This window comes from Lonchura striata, chromosome 35, assembly GCF_050655825.1.
Source record: "Lonchura striata isolate lonStrDom1 chromosome 35, ASM5065582v1, whole genome shotgun sequence".
Taxonomy (NCBI): Eukaryota; Metazoa; Chordata; class Aves; order Passeriformes; family Estrildidae; genus Lonchura; species Lonchura striata.
This window is the reverse complement of record NC_140737.1, coordinates 9,489,985-9,508,233: the sequence shown is the minus strand read 5'-3', so window position 1 is coordinate 9,508,233 and position 18,249 is coordinate 9,489,985.

The following is an 18,249-nucleotide window of genomic DNA, read 5'->3' as shown; positions in this document are numbered from 1 at the left end:
TGGATGTTGCTGATGAATTTTCCTACTCCAGAGGCTTCTTCTTTCTTGAGCTCTTCAGTTCAGGAATTCAGTGAGAAAAGCTCATAAATATTTGCTCAAAACGCACAAAAAAGAAAAAAAGCTGCTGGGAATATATTACGTTTTCAATACTTCTGTGTTTAACGAGAGATTTTAGAAGTGTATTCAAAGTGAATATACTATATTGAAAACAATGGAGAGAGAACTGTTTTATCCAGTGTTCTTTCCCTGTTTATAGATGGAGATCAGCAATGTCCAATTGATATTGACCCCCAGCACCTTCTAATGAAGTCTGGACAGACATGAAAATCAAGATTCTTCATGTCTGACAATCAATAACACTATGTCCCCACTCCCACCCCACAATATTCTGAGGCATTTCTGAGACCTACAGGAATCAAGGGGCCATTGCTCCATTGCAAGGACTCTGATAACGGTGAGAAATATTGTTATTCTGTGGTGCCCCAAGGAACCAGGGTTCCCTGGTGACACTGCAGGATCTTTTATCACCAGGGCTTCATTTTGACACTGCAACACCAAGGAATTCCTTGTGGCACTCTGAGGCCTCATGGAACCAAGAGGCCACTGTGACCCTGCAGGGCCTTGTGGAACCATGCAGAGCTTTGTGACAGAGCAGGACCTCATGTCATGATGGGACCATGGTGACCCTGCAGGGCCCCATGGAACCAAGGGGCCTGAGCTGCTCCTCAGGAACTCACGGAATGAAGGAAACATGTTTGACACCGTGGTGGCCCTTGGGACCAAGAGGCCATTGTGACACTGTGGGACCAAGGAGAGCATTGCTGCCTGCCAGACCTCATGGAACCAAGGATCCACTGTGACACTGCAGGGCCTTGGGGGACCACGGTGACATTGAGACACTGCAGGGCCCAAAGATCCAAGGGACTCTGTGACACCAAGGGGTCCCATGGAACCAAAGGGACATTGTGACACTGGGAGAACTCATGGAATCATGGAGATCATTGGGATACTCTGGGGCCTCATGGAACCCTGGGGATACAAGGTTGTCTGGAAGTGTTGATCTGCTGGAGGGTAGGAGGGCTCTGCACATGGCCCTGGACAGGCTGGATCCAGGGCCCAAATCCAACAAGGTGAGGTTTAACAAGTCCAAGTGCCGGGTCCTGCACTTTGGCCACAACAACCCCTGCAGTGCTACAGGCTGGGGACAGAGTGGCTGGACAGCAGCCAGGCAGAAAGGGACCTGCAGGGACTGATGGACAGCAGGCTGGACATGAGCCAGCAGTGTGCTCAGGTGCCAAGAAGGCCAATGGCTCCTGGCCTGGATCGGGAATGGTGTCGCCAGCAGGAGCAGGGCAGTGATTCTTCCCCTCTGCTGGGGACTGGTTGGGCAGCGCCTCAAGTGCTGTGTCCAGTCCTGGGACCCCCAATTTAGAAGGACATGGAGGGGATGGAGTGTGTCCACAGAACGGCAGTAAGGTGGTGAGGAGTCTGGAGCACAAGTCTTGTGAGGAGCGGCTGAGGGAACTGGGGTTGTTGATCCTGGAGAAGAGGAGGCTCAGGGGAGACACAAGGTGGTGTGAAGGCACAGCTTGGACTTGATGATCTCCAAGGTCTTTTCCAATCTGGCTGATTCTAGGATTCTCTGAAACCAACCTTTGGAGCAGTCGCAGGAGGAACCCTGGGCCTCTTCTCCAGAAGCTCCAGCAGCCCAGGTCCCTCAGCTTCTCCTCACAGCCCCAAAACCAATCCTGTCAGTCCTGCAGAGCCTCTGCAGCTCCTCCTCACTGCCCAGAACAGGGAGCCCCACAGCCAGACACAGCAGCCCAGATGTGCCCCCCTGGCTTGGGGTGCCTCTGGCAAGGGAGCAGCACCAGGCACTGCAGGAGCCTGCAGACAATTCCTGCAGCTCCTGTGGGATGACCCTGCTCCCCAAGGGACGTTCCCATGGTGCCAAGTCAGGAACTGCAATGGGGAGTGGGGCCAGAGAAGAAAGGGTAAACAGGGTTGGGCTGTGTGCAGGGGAGGGAACAGGGGTGGGCAAGAGGAAGAAATTTGTATCAGGAAGAGTAAAGAAAGCAAAGGTGAAGCCAAGGAAATGCTCAGGGCAGTTTGGGGGTGGCTGCCAGGCAGCCCTGGCTCTGAGCAGCAGCGTCTGCAGTGGGACAGGAAAATCCCAGCTGATGGAAATAAACTTTCTGGCTGACTGCAGAGGCCAGGACAAAGCTGAGTGGTTTCCCTGGCATCCCCCAGCCCTTCCTGGCCCCAGGGGCTGATGGCATTTGTGCTCCCTCAGGTTCATGTCCCCACAGCACCAGCATGGGGGTGCTCCCGCCTGCTGTGTACAATGCAGACAGGGGCTCCTGACATTCCTTTGTGTGCAACATTAAAATGTAAAACAAAGAAAAAAATATCCAAAAGGAAACCAACAAGAAGTATCAAAGATGACTTTTATTACAAGTGATTGGCAGAAATTGGCCAGCAGTTTAATGTTCCTGAAACTATCCAGTCATCAGTCTCCTCACTTCAGCCTTGAGCTCCTGGTTCCTCAGGCTGTAGATGAGGGGGTTCAGGGCTGGAGTCAACACCAAGTACAGAACTGACAGGGACAGATCCAGGGATGGAGAGGAGATGGAAGGGGGCTTCAGGTAGGCAAATATGCCAGTGCTGAGGAACAGAGAGACCACAGCCAGGTGAGGGAGGCAGGTGGAAAAGGTTTTGTGCTGTCCCTGCTCAGAGGGGATCCTCAGCACAGCCCTGAAGATCTGCACATAGGAGAAAACAATGAACAAAAAACAACCAAAGAGGACACAGGCAGTAACAGCAAGGAGCCCAAGCTCTCTGAGAAAAGATTTGGAGCAGGAGAGCTTGAGGATCTGTGGGATTTCACAGAAAAACTGGCCCAGGGCATTGCCATGGCACAGGGTCATGGAAAATGTATTGGCTGTGTGCATGAGAGCAATGAGAAAGGCACTGGCCCAGGCAGCTGCTGCCATGTGGGCACAAGCTCTGCTGCCCAGGAGGGTCCCGTAGTGCAGGGGTTTGCAGATGGACACGTAGCGGTCATAGCACATGATGGTGTCGTGGTTTGACACGGAAAGATAATTTTTCCCGGAAGGAAGAGGTCAATTTAGATATTGACCAATTGAAAGTAGACACGCCTCTGAGAACACAGAGGGGTTGAAAGCAGAATTCCCAGGGGAACTCGCTCTCTTTGGTTCCGGTCAGCATGCAGTGCAGACCTTCCCCCCCCAGCCACGAGCTGGGTGGGGGAGGGGAAGCCCCCATGGCCTGATGGAGGTAACTCCGAAGGGTGGAGGGACTGGAACCGGGCTGGCCCCTGCAGATGGAAGGGTGGAAGAAATCTGGGATGTCTCCATTTCCCCCCCCCAGAGTTCCTCTCCCGAGAGGGAGAGAGAAAGCCGCAAGGAAGGAGGAGCGGGGGGAGCTGCAAGGTGCCCAGTTGTGTGGGAGTTGCTGGATGTCCGGGCATCGAGCCATCCTGGGAGTTCGGACTTTTAACCCTTCCTTGAGAAATGAAAGCTTTGTGAATTTTCCTTTCCCCTCCTCGGTTTGAAAGAGAGGAAGAGGGACACCTTGGACCCTAGGATGGGATGTTGGAAGGAGGAATTCTGGATGGGAGGGGGACAAGGAGTGGCTTTTGGCTGGACTTTTCCGTGTTAGCCACAACCTGAACCAAATCTTCTCCTTCAAGAGGGACTGTGTTTTGGGAGGATGCCAGTGAGTCAAGAGACCTGCTTCAGCTGGGAAAAAGACAAAAGTGGAGTGAACAGAGAAAAGGTTGGGGGGTTTGTGGTGGCGCCCCCTTTCCCTGGAAAGGAAAGAGAAGAGAAGAAGATCTCTGTTCTTGAGCCCTCGGCCCCAGGGGAAAATGGGGGGGACTGTGGTCCCAAACAATGAAAAACTGAACTGTTGTTTTCTCCCCTCTTGCCAGGGCATCCTTGAAAGGAAAAATCCTAAAGGCAGTGACCATCCATGCATTGGTGGTGAGAGCACTGTGCATGGAAAGGAGAAGGGTCACCATGGCAAACTTTTTCTCCGGGCGGTGCCATGTGTGACATGGAAACACAGGATGTGGAGCTGTGTTTCTTGGGGGGGTCTGTGGCACAGGAGAGACTCTGTTCCCTCGATGGACTGAGTATCGATTGCTTGGAGGGTGGAAACCTGATTGGGGTCCAGATTGTGTCTCACTGTGGTTTGTTGGAGTTGGGTGGTGGGGGGAGGAATGTTTTGCAAGGTTTTCATTTGGATCTTTGTGTGGTTTTTTTCCCCTTCTTTAGTTTTCTCTTTTCTTTTGTAGTGGTAGTTTAATAAAGTTTTTTTCCTGTTATCAAGCTTGGGCCTGCTTTGCTCTATTCTAGATTCCACTTCACAGCATTCAAGGTAGGGATCACATTTTCATGGGGGCACTGGCATTGTGCCAGTGTCAAACCATGACATTTGGTTCCCTGACCGGGAAAAGATAAGATAAGATCAGATAAGATAAGATAAGATAAGATGGTGATAAGGTGAATGCTGTGAAATGGGATCAGGAGGAATAAGAGCAAAGCATGTGTTGGGTTTTGAGATGAATTGGGGTGGAGATTTAGTGTAAATTGCTGTTTTATGTAGAATGTGTTGAATGTAATTTTGATAATGATTTTTTTCTTTTGTAGTCTGTGTTCTCAGAGGCGAAGGGTGGAATGTCGTGGTTTGACACGGAAAGATAATTTTTCCCGGAAGGAAGAGGTCAATTTAGATATTGACCAATTGAAAGTAGACACGCCTCTGAGAACACAGAGGGGTTGAAAGCAGAATTCCCAGGGGAACTCGCTCTCTTTGGTTCCGGTCAGCGTGCAGTGCAGACCTTCCCCCCAGCCACGAGCTGGGTGGGGGAGGGGAAGCCCCCATGGCCTGATGGAGGTAACTCCGAAGGGTGGAGGGACTGGAACCGGGCTGGCCCCTGCAGATGGAAGGGTGGAAGAAATCTGGGATGTCTCCATTTCCCCCCCCCCAGAGTTCCTCTCCCGAGAGGGAGAGAGAAAGCCGCAAGGAAGGAGGAGCGGGGGGAGCTGCAAGGTGCCCAGTTGTGTGGGAGTTGCTGGATGTCCGGGCATCGAGCCATCCTGGGAGTTCGGACTTTTAACCCTTCCTTGAGAAATGAAAGCTTTGTGAATTTTCCTTTCCCCTCCTCGGTTTGAAAGAGAGGAAGAGGGACACCTTGGACCCTAGGATGGGATGTTGGAAGGAGGAATTCTGGATGGGAGGGGGACAAGGAGTGGCTTTTGGCTGGACTTTTCCGTGTTAGCCACAACCTGAACCAAATCTTCTCCTTCAAGAGGGACTGTGTTTTGGGAGGATGCCAGTGAGTCAAGAGACCTGCTTCAGCTGGGAAAAAGACAAAAGTGGAGTGAACAGAGAAAAGGTTGGGGGGTTTGTGGTGGCGCCCCCTTTCCCTGGAAAGGAAAGAGAAGAGAAGAAGATCTCTGTTCTTGAGCCCTCGGCCCCAGGGGAAAATGGGGGGGACTGTGGTCCCAAACAATGAAAAACTGAACTGTTGTTTTCTCCCCTCTTGCCAGGGCATCCTTGAAAGGAAAAATCCTAAAGGCAGTGACCATCCATGCATTGGTGGTGAGAGCACTGTGCATGGAAAGGAGAAGGGTCACCATGGCAAACTTTTTCTCCGGGCGGTGCCATGTGTGACATGGAAACACAGGATGTGGAGCTGTGTTTCTTGGGGGGGTCTGTGGCACAGGAGAGACTCTGTTCCCTCGATGGACTGAGTATCGATTGCTTGGAGGGTGGAAACCTGATTGGGGTCCAGATTGTGTCTCACTGTGGTTTGTTGGAGTTGGGTGGTGGGGGGAGGAATGTTTTGCAAGGTTTTCATTTGGATCTTTGTGTGGTTTTTTTCCCCTTCTTTAGTTTTCTCTTTTCTTTTGTAGTGGTAGTTTAATAAAGTTTTTTTCCTGTTATCAAGCTTGGGCCTGCTTTGCTCTATTCTAGATTCCACTTCACAGCATTCAAGGTAGGGATCACATTTTCATGGGGGCACTGGCATTGTGCCAGTGTCAAACCATGACATTTGGTTCCCTGACCGGGAAAAGATAAGATAAGATCAGATAAGATAAGATAAGATGGTGATAAGGTGAATGCTGTGAAATGGGATCAGGAGGAATAAGAGCAAAGCATGTGTTGGGTTTTGAGATGAATTGGGGTGGAGATTTAGTGTAAATTGCTGTTTTATGTAGAATGTGTTGAATGTAATTTTGATAATGATTTTTTTCTTTTGTAGTCTGTGTTCTCAGAGGCGAAGGGTGGAATGTCGTGGTTTGACACGGAAAGATAATTTTTCCCGGAAGGAAGAGGTCAATTTAGATATTGACCAATTGAAAGTAGACACGCCTCTGAGAACACAGAGGGGTTGAAAGCAGAATTCCCAGGGGAACTCGCTCTCTTTGGTTCCGGTCAGCGTGCAGTGCAGACCTTCCCCCAGCCACGAGCTGGGTGGGGGAGGGGAAGCCCCCATGGCCTGATGGAGGTAACTCCGAAGGGTGGAGGGACTGGAACCGGGCTGGCCCCTGCAGATGGAAGGGTGGAAGAAATCTGGGATGTCTCCATTTCCCCCCCCCAGAGTTCCTCTCCCGAGAGGGAGAGAGAAAGCCGCAAGGAAGGAGGAGCGGGGGGAGCTGCAAGGTGCCCAGTTGTGTGGGAGTTGCTGGATGTCCGGGCATCGAGCCATCCTGGGAGTTCGGACTTTTAACCCTTCCTTGAGAAATGAAAGCTTTGTGAATTTTCCTTTCCCCTCCTCGGTTTGAAAGAGAGGAAGAGGGACACCTTGGACCCTAGGATGGGATGTTGGAAGGAGGAATTCTGGATGGGAGGGGGACAAGGAGTGGCTTTTGGCTGGACTTTTCCGTGTTAGCCACAACCTGAACCAAATCTTCTCCTTCAAGAGGGACTGTGTTTTGGGAGGATGCCAGTGAGTCAAGAGACCTGCTTCAGCTGGGAAAAAGACAAAAGTGGAGTGAACAGAGAAAAGGTTGGGGGGTTTGTGGTGGCGCCCCCTTTCCCTGGAAAGGAAAGAGAAGAGAAGAAGATCTCTGTTCTTGAGCCCTCGGCCCCAGGGGAAAATGGGGGGGACTGTGGTCCCAAACAATGAAAAACTGAACTGTTGTTTTCTCCCCTCTTGCCAGGGCATCCTTGAAAGGAAAAATCCTAAAGGCAGTGACCATCCATGCATTGGTGGTGAGAGCACTGTGCATGGAAAGGAGAAGGGTCACCATGGCAAACTTTTTCTCCGGGCGGTGCCATGTGTGACATGGAAACACAGGATGTGGAGCTGTGTTTCTTGGGGGGGTCTGTGGCACAGGAGAGACTCTGTTCCCTCGATGGACTGAGTATCGATTGCTTGGAGGGTGGAAACCTGATTGGGGTCCAGATTGTGTCTCACTGTGGTTTGTTGGAGTTGGGTGGTGGGGGGAGGAATGTTTTGCAAGGTTTTCATTTGGATCTTTGTGTGGTTTTTTTCCCCTTCTTTAGTTTTCTCTTTTCTTTTGTAGTGGTAGTTTAATAAAGTTTTTTTCCTGTTATCAAGCTTGGGCCTGCTTTGCTCTATTCTAGATTCCACTTCACAGCATTCAAGGTAGGGATCACATTTTCATGGGGGCACTGGCATTGTGCCAGTGTCAAACCATGACAGATGGTCAGGAGGAAATACTCTGCAGAGATGAAGAACATGAAGAAAAAGAGCTATGCAGCACATCCTGTGTAGGAGATGTCCCTGGTGTCCCAGAGGGAATTGTGCATGGCTTTGGGGACAGTGGTGCAGATGGAGCCCAGGTCGCTGAGGGCCAGGTTGAGCAGGAAGAAGAACATGGGCGTGTGCAGGTGGTGGCCGCAGGCTACGGCGCTGATGATGAGGCCGTTGCCCAGGAGGGCAGCCAGGGAGATGCCCAGGAAGAGGCAGAAGTGCAGGAGCTGCAGCTGCCGCGTGTCTGCCAGTGCCAGCAGGAGGAAGTGGCTGATGGAGCTGCTGTTGGACATTCGCTGTGGCTGCACATGGGCACCTGTTCATGGAGAAAGGACAGGGACAAGTCAGGAGAGGCTGCTTGGAGTCAAACCTGGGCCATTCCCTGCAGCCTGTCCTGCTGGGACTCACCCACCCTTGTTCCTGCTCTGGGAAAACCTTCACCCACGTCCCTGCCTGAGCTCCAGTTGTGCTGGCTGAGTGTGCCAGGAGCAGCAAGGGCTGTATGTGGGGGCTCTGGAGAAGCCATCCCTGCTCTGCTGCCCTGGGTTTGTAGCCATGGGGCAGAGGAACAAGGCTGGATATTCAGGATCTGTCAGGGGAATCACTCCTACTGCAGAAAGGCTTGGTACCATCCGCATTCACACTCCTAAGAGAAATTGATGGCAGGGGTTGGATTTAGGAATTGATTTCCTACCCACACACGATTCCTGTCTCTTTGAGGTCAGAAGTCCCCAGCATTCCTGCTGCACTCAGAGTTTGCCACTGAGAGATGTGAGAGGCAAAGGATTCCCTGTGGCTGAGGGCAGGTGAGGGGCTGGATGGGTTTGTTCCCCCAGCACTGCTCTGTTCAGCCCCCTCTGCTTCCCTGAGCATCTCCCTGGGCCTGGACATCCCCTCCTGAGAGGTGCCTTGTCCCTGCCAGCGCTCACAGAGCCCATCCCACCCTGTGTGCCCTCGGCCTGGCCCTACAGAAACCTGCCTGTGTGCAGGGCCCTGGCTGGGGCAGGCTCTGTGTGCAGCTGGGCAAGGGCAGCTCAGGAGAGCCCTGCTGGGCCCTGCAGAGGTGATGCTGCTGCTGCCCAGGGCTGAGGAGTGGCTGAAGGCCCTTTGGGAGGCTCCCAGTAGAGACACTGACCACCCAAAGTCACAGTTCTGGAGTCTCTGTCCAAACATTCATTGGTGATCCTGTGTTTCCCTTTCAACTCAGAATGTTTTGTCATTTGGGATTAAAATACCTGTTCAGCTTCTCTCAACCCCCTGTTGTCTATAATTAAAGGAGAAAAAAGCCCTTGCAACAGTGTTAGAACAGTAAAGTAAAAACCAGACCTTTATTGGAAGCTTCCAGGTGTCCCAGTGGGGATGAGGCACAACCGGCCCCTGATTTCAACAATTCATTGAGGTTGATTAAGTAGGATAGTTTACAAGGACATTCGAAAGAATATTCACTTGTCCCAGTTACACACCCCTGGCTCAACCCATTGGAGTAGGTCCAAGGACATTTTCCCCCCAGGTTTCGTTATCACTGCTGGCATACAAAAACCAAAATGTTCTTCTTGTAGGTCCTCATCCTGTTGAAAAGACTATATAATATTCAAAAATGTATTTATACAGTCAGGTTATTTTTCTAAATTCTAAGAAAAACCATAAGGAAATGTACTAGAGTTAATTAAATATTATAGATATAGAGATATATAATAAAACTTTAATATTGTTCAGTAAGAGTTTAAGAGAGGTAATCAAGAGTTTAATAGCAATAATAAAGGATTATAGTTTTCTAAGTATATAAGTATAATCCTAGGCTTACTTTCTTTGGGAAGTGTCCTCCGGAGCTGTGCCCAGGCTGGTCTGGAGCTGGGAGCAGCCCTGCCCCAGCCAGCCCCTCTCAGCAGCAGCACCTGCCCTGCTCAGGGTGGCTCCTTCCCCCCACAGCTCCTGGCCAGCGCTGGGAGCAGCTCCAGGGCCGGCTGAGAGCTGTCCCTGGCAGGCAGCAGAGTCCCTGGCCCAGCACAGCGCCCTGGGCTGCAGGACCCTGCTCTGCAGGACAGCCCTGGGCACCCCTGGCTGCTCTGCACAGGAGATGAGCAGAGAATGCACTCACAGGGTCTGTGGGCATTGGCATGTTCCAGCTTTAGGAGATCTCTCCAGGAGCTGCAGCTGCATTGTCCTGCTGCCAGAGGTTCCTGTGCCAAGGGCTGGCAGTGATTCTGCCCCAGGCACTTCTCAGCCCCTTCCCAGCCCTGACTGATTGAAGCTCTCTGTGCCTCTGTGCTGTGCCCAGGCTGGCTGCAGGCAGTGCCCCAGCCCTGCTGGGCTGGCAGAAGAGCTGCTCAGCAAGAGAAATGTGCTTTTGAAGCTCTGCTTGGTTACCAGGATCACCCTCTGTGCCAGGAGCCCGGCCCAGCTCAGCAGCACAGACACAGCACAAGGACTTTAATGACCCTCTGGGGCTTTGTGCTCAGGCCCTGAATATCAGGCCCTGAGAGGGAGCTGCAGAAACCTCTCCAGAACTCCAAGTCAGAATCCAACTCCAAAGTTTCTTGGACTTTTAATGGGTCCCACTGAGGGACACGACTGAGAAAGTGTCCCCAGGCCCCAGGCAGAGCAGAGAACTGGAGGCACTGATACCAGGTGGGGACAAAGAGAAGCCAAGTCTTGGTGCCCTGGGGCACAGCAGGGTTTGTGCCACCAAGGGCTGTGAGGAGACACCTTGTCCTGAGGCCCTGGGGCCTCCTGGCACAGCCCCAGCCAGGCTGGGCACTGTCAGCCCCTGGTCCTGCCCTCAGCATCCCCCCCTAGCCCACATCCCAGTGGCCTCAAGGATCTGCTGGAAGGAGTCCCTGGGGAGCCTTGGTCAGGAATGGCCCTGGGGGCTCCTTCATGCTCCCAGGGACTGCAGGTTTTTCAAAGGACTTTGGGTTTGGCTTTTGCCTTGGAGTCTCTGAGAGCTTTCTGAAATTTTGGTCTCCAGTATTCTGCATTAATTATTCTCTGCAGAGGCTTTGTCAGGAACAACACTCAGTGGGGCCCATTACTGTTTCAAGGTACTTCAGTTCTTTTAAAGTACTTGGTGTTTCCTTTTTGCTACAGATTCTGTGAGAGGTTTGTGCAATCGTGGCCCCAATTATCTGCTTTAACCTGTCTGTTGAGAGCTTTGTATTGACACTCACTGGGGCTCATTAATACTTGGAGATTCTTAACTTTTGCAAGGTACTTTGGATTCTCATTTCCTCACTGAGAGTTCTTTGTGCCATTTTGAGTCTCTGAGAGGTTTTTGTGCCATCCTGGCCTCCAGTTCTCTCTTCCAAGGAATCCATGAGTAGCCTGTGTTGGGGATGGACCTCAGTGGGTCCCATTAATGTTTTGAGACACTTTGGGTGCTTCCTCTTGCTCTGACTCCTGTAAAGGTTTGTGTAATCTCCTCTCAGGCCCTGAGGTTCCAGGGCTCAGCTCCAAATGCACCACGGGGCTCATTAGGATCAAGGAAGTCCTGAAAAACCATGGCTCTGCCTCAAATTCCATCTTGTATGGGGCAGTACATCAGGAAGTTTCTGTAGTGATTTTGGTTCACCAACTTGAGATTTCTTGGCCAATGCATCAATTAGTGTGGTGGGTTCAGTGTTGGCTAATTACCAGTGCACTCACTAGAATATACTTACTCATTTCCTGCTGTGAGATAGGATTAGGAGTAAGGCAAAGTGGGCTCAAACTTTAAAAGGGTATAAAGAAAAGTTTATTAACAATAACTAAATTAAAGAGTAATAAGAATCAGAACAAAACTTTCAGAGCACTTTTCCTCTCCCTACAATCTTTTCTTTCTTGACAATGTAAGGAGACAAAACCTAAAATTTTCAGTCACTTTCCCACCTCTAGAATAGTCCTTCTTTAGTTCACATAGAGAGAGGAGTCTCTCTTTATTGCTATGTAGTCTTCTCCACAAGAAAACAATTCTCTTGCGGCTCTCCATTTCCACAAATATCAGCCACTCAGAAAAAGTGAAATAGTGAAATCCCTCCCATTTTCTCATAGCCTTTCTCAAAGCTGTGTTTATGGCCCATGCCAGCTTATGGGGTATTAGTTTCAGGATGAGCTGTTTAAGGCAAAGGGTCTCTTCATCTCTTTCTCAAATCATCTTCATCTCTGGGAACAGAGGTCTTCTTCTCTCCCTGAGGGCACAGGGTCTCATCCCTCTGCTCTCTTTGTCTGCTTAAACTTCTCATGGGATCACATCTACTTCAACATTTGCTTACTTTAGCTGAAATAAGTAATCTCCCAATTCTTTTCAATGCCTTACAGGGAAAAAAAGAGTCTGATGTATCAATGACATCTTTCTCCATAGCTTTAGCAGAGGATTTCAACCCCAGGATCAAGACATCTCCTCATCCCTCCTATCTGGGACTCAACTTGCTCTTCCCTGCCCTCGGTGTGTTCATGTTGCTCCTCTGTGTGCCTGCCCTGTGTCCTTTTCTCTCACTGGAGGGAGGATGGCAGCACTGGAAGAGTCAATATCTGCCCGGGGCTGCAGATGGTTACACGACCCTGGCCAGGCTCGGTGGCCAATTCTAATTTTGGCCATGGTCCCTGAACATGAAGACCAGTTCTTTTCCATCAGAATGATGGAACAGAGCTCCACTGTTTTAGGGGCAGAGGAGAAGTGACCACCAGGAATCAAGGCCAGCCAGAGCTGCCAGATTCTGTTCTGAGAGATACCCTTGAATACAGGAAATTTTTTAGGCAGAGTGTCAGTTTTGGCAATGGGCATCTGAAAAGACAGACAGTTCTTTTCCATACAAAGGAAAGCACAGAGCCCCAGTGCTCCAGGAGCTGATGAGAGGCAGCACTTGACATTCCAAAAAGCAGCCAGACCTGTCAGGTGGCCCCTGGGAGGCCAAGCCAGCCAGACCTGGTCCATGTTCCCTCGGTTCCATGGGGCCCCACAGTGTCCCAATGGTCCCTGGCTTCCAGGAGGCCCTGAGGTGTCACAATGCCCCCTTGGTGACACCAGGCCCTGAAGGGTCGGAAAGGTCTCCACGGTTCCACAAGGCCCCACAGAGTCATAATGGTCTCTGGGTCCATGAAGCCCCATGGTGTCACCATGGCCCCTTGGTTCCATGGGCTCCAGTGGTGCCACAATGATCCCCTTGGTTCCATGAGGTGCCCACAGTGTCACAGTGATCTCCATGAGAAGGAAAGAACCGAGCCCCAGTGTGGCAGGGGCAGCCACCAGACACCAAGGCCAACCAGGCTTGACGGTACTGACAGATTTTGGCTGAGAGCAACCCTTGGATATAGAGAATTTGGGAGGCGGAACCCCAGTTTTCGCCATTCCTTCATAGATAAGAAGGACAGTTCTTTTCAATAGCACAGAGCCCCAGTGTTTCAATGACAGAAGAAAAAAGAGATGGATCCTGGGAGGCTCAACCAAACAGACCCATTCTTCCTGGCAGCTTTTGTCATGGAGGAGTCCTTGGATATGTGGAATTTATGAGGTGGAATCTCCTTTTTGACCACGGACACCTTGAGAAGAAGGACAACTCTTTTCATTGGAAGGAAAGCACCAAGCCCCAGTGTTTCTAAAGCAGATGATAGGTGGCTCCCAAGAGGCCAAGGGCAGCCAGACCTGTCTGTCCTGGCAGCTTTCACTTGGGAGCAATCCTTGGATGTACAGAGTTTTGGAGGAGGAATCCCAATTTTGGCCATGGCCCATGGAGGAGAAGGAGAGTTCTCTCCCATAGGAAGGAAATCCCAGAGCCCCAGTGCTTCAGGGCAGGTGAGAAGCAGCCCTCGACATGCCAAGGTGGTCAGGTGGTCCCCAGGAGGCCCAGCCAGCCAGACCTGGTCCGTGTTCCCTTGCTTTGGTGGTGATGCCTTGAGAGGCTGCCTAGAACAGAGCTAGGCAGTGTTAAAGGAATAAAGCAGGTATTTATTAAAAGGCCTTCAAGGGATACACCTTGGGCAGTACAAGAGCCTGGCCCTGGCTCCATCCTAGATGGAGCCCAGGTCATGAGTTTTCACTGGGGCAAACAGGGGGATTTGGTCTGGCAGGATGTGTAAAACAATCTCCTGTAATATCTACCTGTTCTCACACAGAGCACTTGGCTGCAGGGACACATTCCCATCGTTCCTGCCCAGGTTTCAGGATTCAAACACTGCTGTCCTTCCCAGGAGCTGTTCTTCATCTGCCTCGGGAGGCCCTTTGGCCTCTGGACCCACACTCTGGCTCCATTATTAACACTGCTGGATCCAAACCCTTTATCTCCACCAACAGCAGTGATTTGAGGTGGATCTACTTTTTTCCCAATTGTTTTAAACACTGACAACATCAATAATTGTGCTACCCTGTCATGGGGTTGAATAATCCAATCTTGTTCACTATCCTTTAACCAAATTACTTCATTTTCCCCTTGATAATCTGCATCAGTTCCTCCTCCCATGACATGAGCACTTTGCAAGGCCAAGCTCCAGTGAGCAGTTACCAAACCAAAGTGTCCTGGAGGAATCTGGATTCCTGTTCCTGCATTGTTAACTCTCATTTGCTTCTGAATTATCCAGACTAATTCCAGTGGATGAAGGTCCAGCCCTGCAGCCTCTGGGCTGGCCCTGCCGGGGCCATCACACCCAGAACAATTTCCCAGGCAGTCCCAGTCTCACTGTCCAGGGCTGTATTTGCACATTGGAAGCAGCCGTGCACAGCCAGGGGGTTTCCATTTCCCCAGGGTCCATTGTTAAGGGCATGGAGCACATCTGGGAGATGGGTTCTCCATGGGGACAGGTTGCCAGCTCCTCATTCTTTAACTGCTCTTTTAACAAACCCTTCTCCGCCTCCTCCTCCTCTTTATCCTCTTCATCTTTCTCCTTCTTGTTCCCATCCTCGTCCTCGTCCTCGTCCTCGTCCTCATTCTCCTCCTCCTCCTCCTCCTCCTTCTCCTCCTCCTCCTCCTCCTTGTCCTCCTTGTCATCCTAGTCCTCCCCCTCCTCCTCCTCCTCCTTGTGCTGCTCATCCTTATTCTCCTCCTCATCTTCCTCCACATCCTCATTCTCATCCTCTTCCTCCTCCTATTCCTCCTTCTCCTCTTTGTCCTCCTTGTCTTCCTTGTCCTCCTCATCCTTGTCCTTTTCCTCATCTTCGTCCTCCTCCTCCTCCTCATCCTTCTCCTCTTTATCCTCCTCATCCTTATCCCCCTCCTCCTCATCGTCCTCCTCTTCATCCTCATTCTCCTCTTTCTCGTCCTCCTCATCTTCCTCTTCCTCTTCCTTCTCATTCTCCTCCTTCTCCTCCTCCTCATCTTCCTCCTCCTTTTCCTCCTCGTCCTCCCCATCCTGCTCATCCTCATCCTCCCTGTCCTTCTCCTCGTGGTCCTCCTCATCCTTGTCCTCCTCCTTTTCTTTATTCTCCTCCTTGTCCTCCTCCTCCTCCTGTTCATTTTCCTTCTCCTCCTCATCCTCCTCATCCTCGTCCTCCTTGTCCTCCTCATCTTCATCCTTTTCCTCATCCTCATCCTCCTCCTCCTTGTCCTCAGCCTTCTCATCCTTCTTCTCCTCCTCCTCCTTGTTCTCCTCCTCCTCCTCCTCATCCTCCTCATCATCCTCCTTGTCCTCATTCTCTCTCTTCTTCCTCCTATTCCTCCTCCTCATCTTCCACCTCCTCTTCATCCTCCTCTGCCTCCTCCTCCTCTTCCTTGTCCTCCTCCTCCTCGTCCTCCTTGTCCTCATCCTCCTCCTCCTCCTCTTCCTCCTCCTCCTCTGAGTGTGGTTCTCAGGATTCAATGACTCTAGGATTCCAGGAACCTGGAACTCTGGGATTCCATGGCTCTGTGACCCCATGGATGGATTCAGGACTGTCTCCAAGGCCATGAGGGAACGTTGGTGCCAGCGGGAGGGGCTGCAGTGCAGGGCCACCAACAGCTGAGAGGCGACTGCAGCTGCTGCTGCTGCTGCTGCTGCTGCTGCTGCTGCTGCTGCTGCTGCTGCTGCTGCTGCTGCTACCGCTGCTGCTGCTGCTTGTGGGGGTGCTGCTGGCAGGGGCAGGGCCCTGGTGTGGCTGAGCGTTGCCATCTCAGCCTGTGAGCTCCTGGGAGCTCAGGACAGAGCCAGGACTTCTCCCCAGGTTGGCACTGCACTTGACGACAGACACAGAGAATGGAAAGTGCCCACAGAGTGGTTCCGAGCAGGTCTGTGGGAAGGAGGAGGGAGGGAGGATGAATCCTCTGCCCAAGGCTGCCAAGGGAAGGCTTTGGGAGGGAAAGGAAGCCTTGACCTGCACTAAGCCCTTCAAGGGCCCAATTGTCCACACTGAGCAGGATTTCATCGGGCTTTGTCTCATGACAGTGTCAGGGTCAGAATTGGTGGGAGGAGCTGGAAAGCAGGGCCGTGTATTCCCTCCCCCCAGCCCATTTGGGAACATCTGGGCAAGGTCTCCATTGTCTGCCTGCAGCCAGCTTGGGGGGCCCTTCCTCTCCTCCTCCTGCTTGGGGGACTGGGCTTGGTTTCTTCTGCCATCTGCAATGCTGAGCTTCTCTCTCCTCAAACCTGGCTGCTCAGGTTTGTGTCCCTGTGTCTCGCACCTTCCTCCTCTTCTTCCTCACCACGTGCTCATGGAGCCTCTTTGGGCAGCTGGACTGGAACTGGCAGCAGGCGTGCCCTGAGGAGCACCTCTGGCCTCCAGCCTTTCTGCAGTGCTGGCCAGAGCCTTCCTGCCAGGGGCGAGCCTCTTTCCTGTCTCTTCCCGAGGCAATATAGTCTGGATCTTGGCTCTGTCCTCCTTTCTTTCTCTTTCAGGGAAGGATCAGCCATGGCTGAAGGAATCTTCCATAGGTACCTGGTGCTGATGGCCATTGTCAGCATCAACCAGCCCCCTGGAAAAAATGGGATTTCTCCTGAGGACGACAAAGGAATTGTCCAGAGGATGAAGGAGCAGGAGGTAACCCTTCGGCAGCACCAGCTGCACTTGGAGGAGGAAATTGCAGACCTGGAATCCAGACAGTAGTGTCTGGCATGGCCTCTGTGGGAACTGGAGGAAAGATCCATTGTCACACATGCACGGTGGTTTGCTTGGCTGTCCCTGCCATGTTCATGATCTGGAGGCAGCATAGGAATGGAGCCAGAGGGGAGCACAGAGAAGAAAAGACTGACCTGGGGCTTCTGGGGAAAGCCTGGAAAGGATTGGCCTTCCCGACAAAGCCCTTGGGCTGCTCAGGGCCATTTGCATCTCCATGGGCAGAACTGGAGGATATCTTCCAGCATTTGTGGATAGATTTGTTGAATTACCTCTGTTCAAACAAAGGGGAACTGAAGAGGATTCTTTCAAAGTGTGACTCCTCCCTATTCCATCAGCAATAGTCTCACAGGATTTATGGGTCAGGAACATGTACAACACATGGCAGGGAAGCTGGGCAAGCAGTGAGTGCTATACCAGCAGGGCCAGAACGGTGCAAGAGCCAGCGCCAAACAGGCTGAGGCAGCCAGGCCAATCCCATCTTTCCAGGGCTCTGGGCTGAACACATAGCTTCAAAAACGTCAGGTGCGCTCCCCACAGAGCCTTCTGCAGAGCTCTGGGTGAGGACTGCCAGCTTTCCTCTTTATTTTGTATCAATGTTCTGGTTTGAAAGAAAAACCAGTGAGAGACTGTAGTCAGAAATACAATGCATTGGGAAAAGAGAAAAAAACCCAAAAATATGTGCAATAATACAAAAAGAAGACCACTGACAAAGTCAGAATACAACCTAACCACCTCTCTGGCCAGCATGCTGGTAGCAGTCCAAATTGGAGTGGCTGCAGTCCTCTTGGATTGGCAGATGTGGTTGCTGTGTCTTCTTGGAAACCTGTGGAAAGGCTGACTCTCTGTCTAGAAATTCCCAGTTTTATCCTGCGGGGAATGCCTAGCTCCTCCCCCTGGGTGGAGCAACTCACAATGGGCTGATGTTATTCTGAGTCACGAGTTGTGTCCTTGATCACCTGTTGAACAGAACTGGCTCCTGGAGAGTATCTCTGAGCCATGTGGCAAGACATTGATGGGCCTATTAACAGGAGTTAAGGAAAACTGCCCAGAGGCAGCTCCTACTCAGATGGTAATAAGAAACATCTTGGTGCTCCAATATTGGACAATCAGAAACGGAAATTTTTCTCTCGTTTTTCCCATCTTACCTATGCAGATGTGTTGGGAGACCATCTCTCTGTTTGTGTAGGTGTTGAACCTGAGAAAGACAGTCTGTAGTGTCAGATGGATACCTGAGGGCTGTCACATAAGCAGTAAAGGTGAACTGTCACTGTAAATCATTATAAAGAATGTAGTATGTTCCAGTCCCTCTTAACATTAAAATTCAGTGCCACCTGTGGCTCCAGTGGCCTGTGGATTAGGCATGTGTCTTTACCAAAAATGTAATGTTTATTGTAATATTTTTCAATTGGAATTAGGTCCAAAAGCAGGAGGATCTTGGTGCGAAATTAGTATTCAGCCTAATCATTACAACTAATTATGAGTTTTATTGAATAAATGCACATGT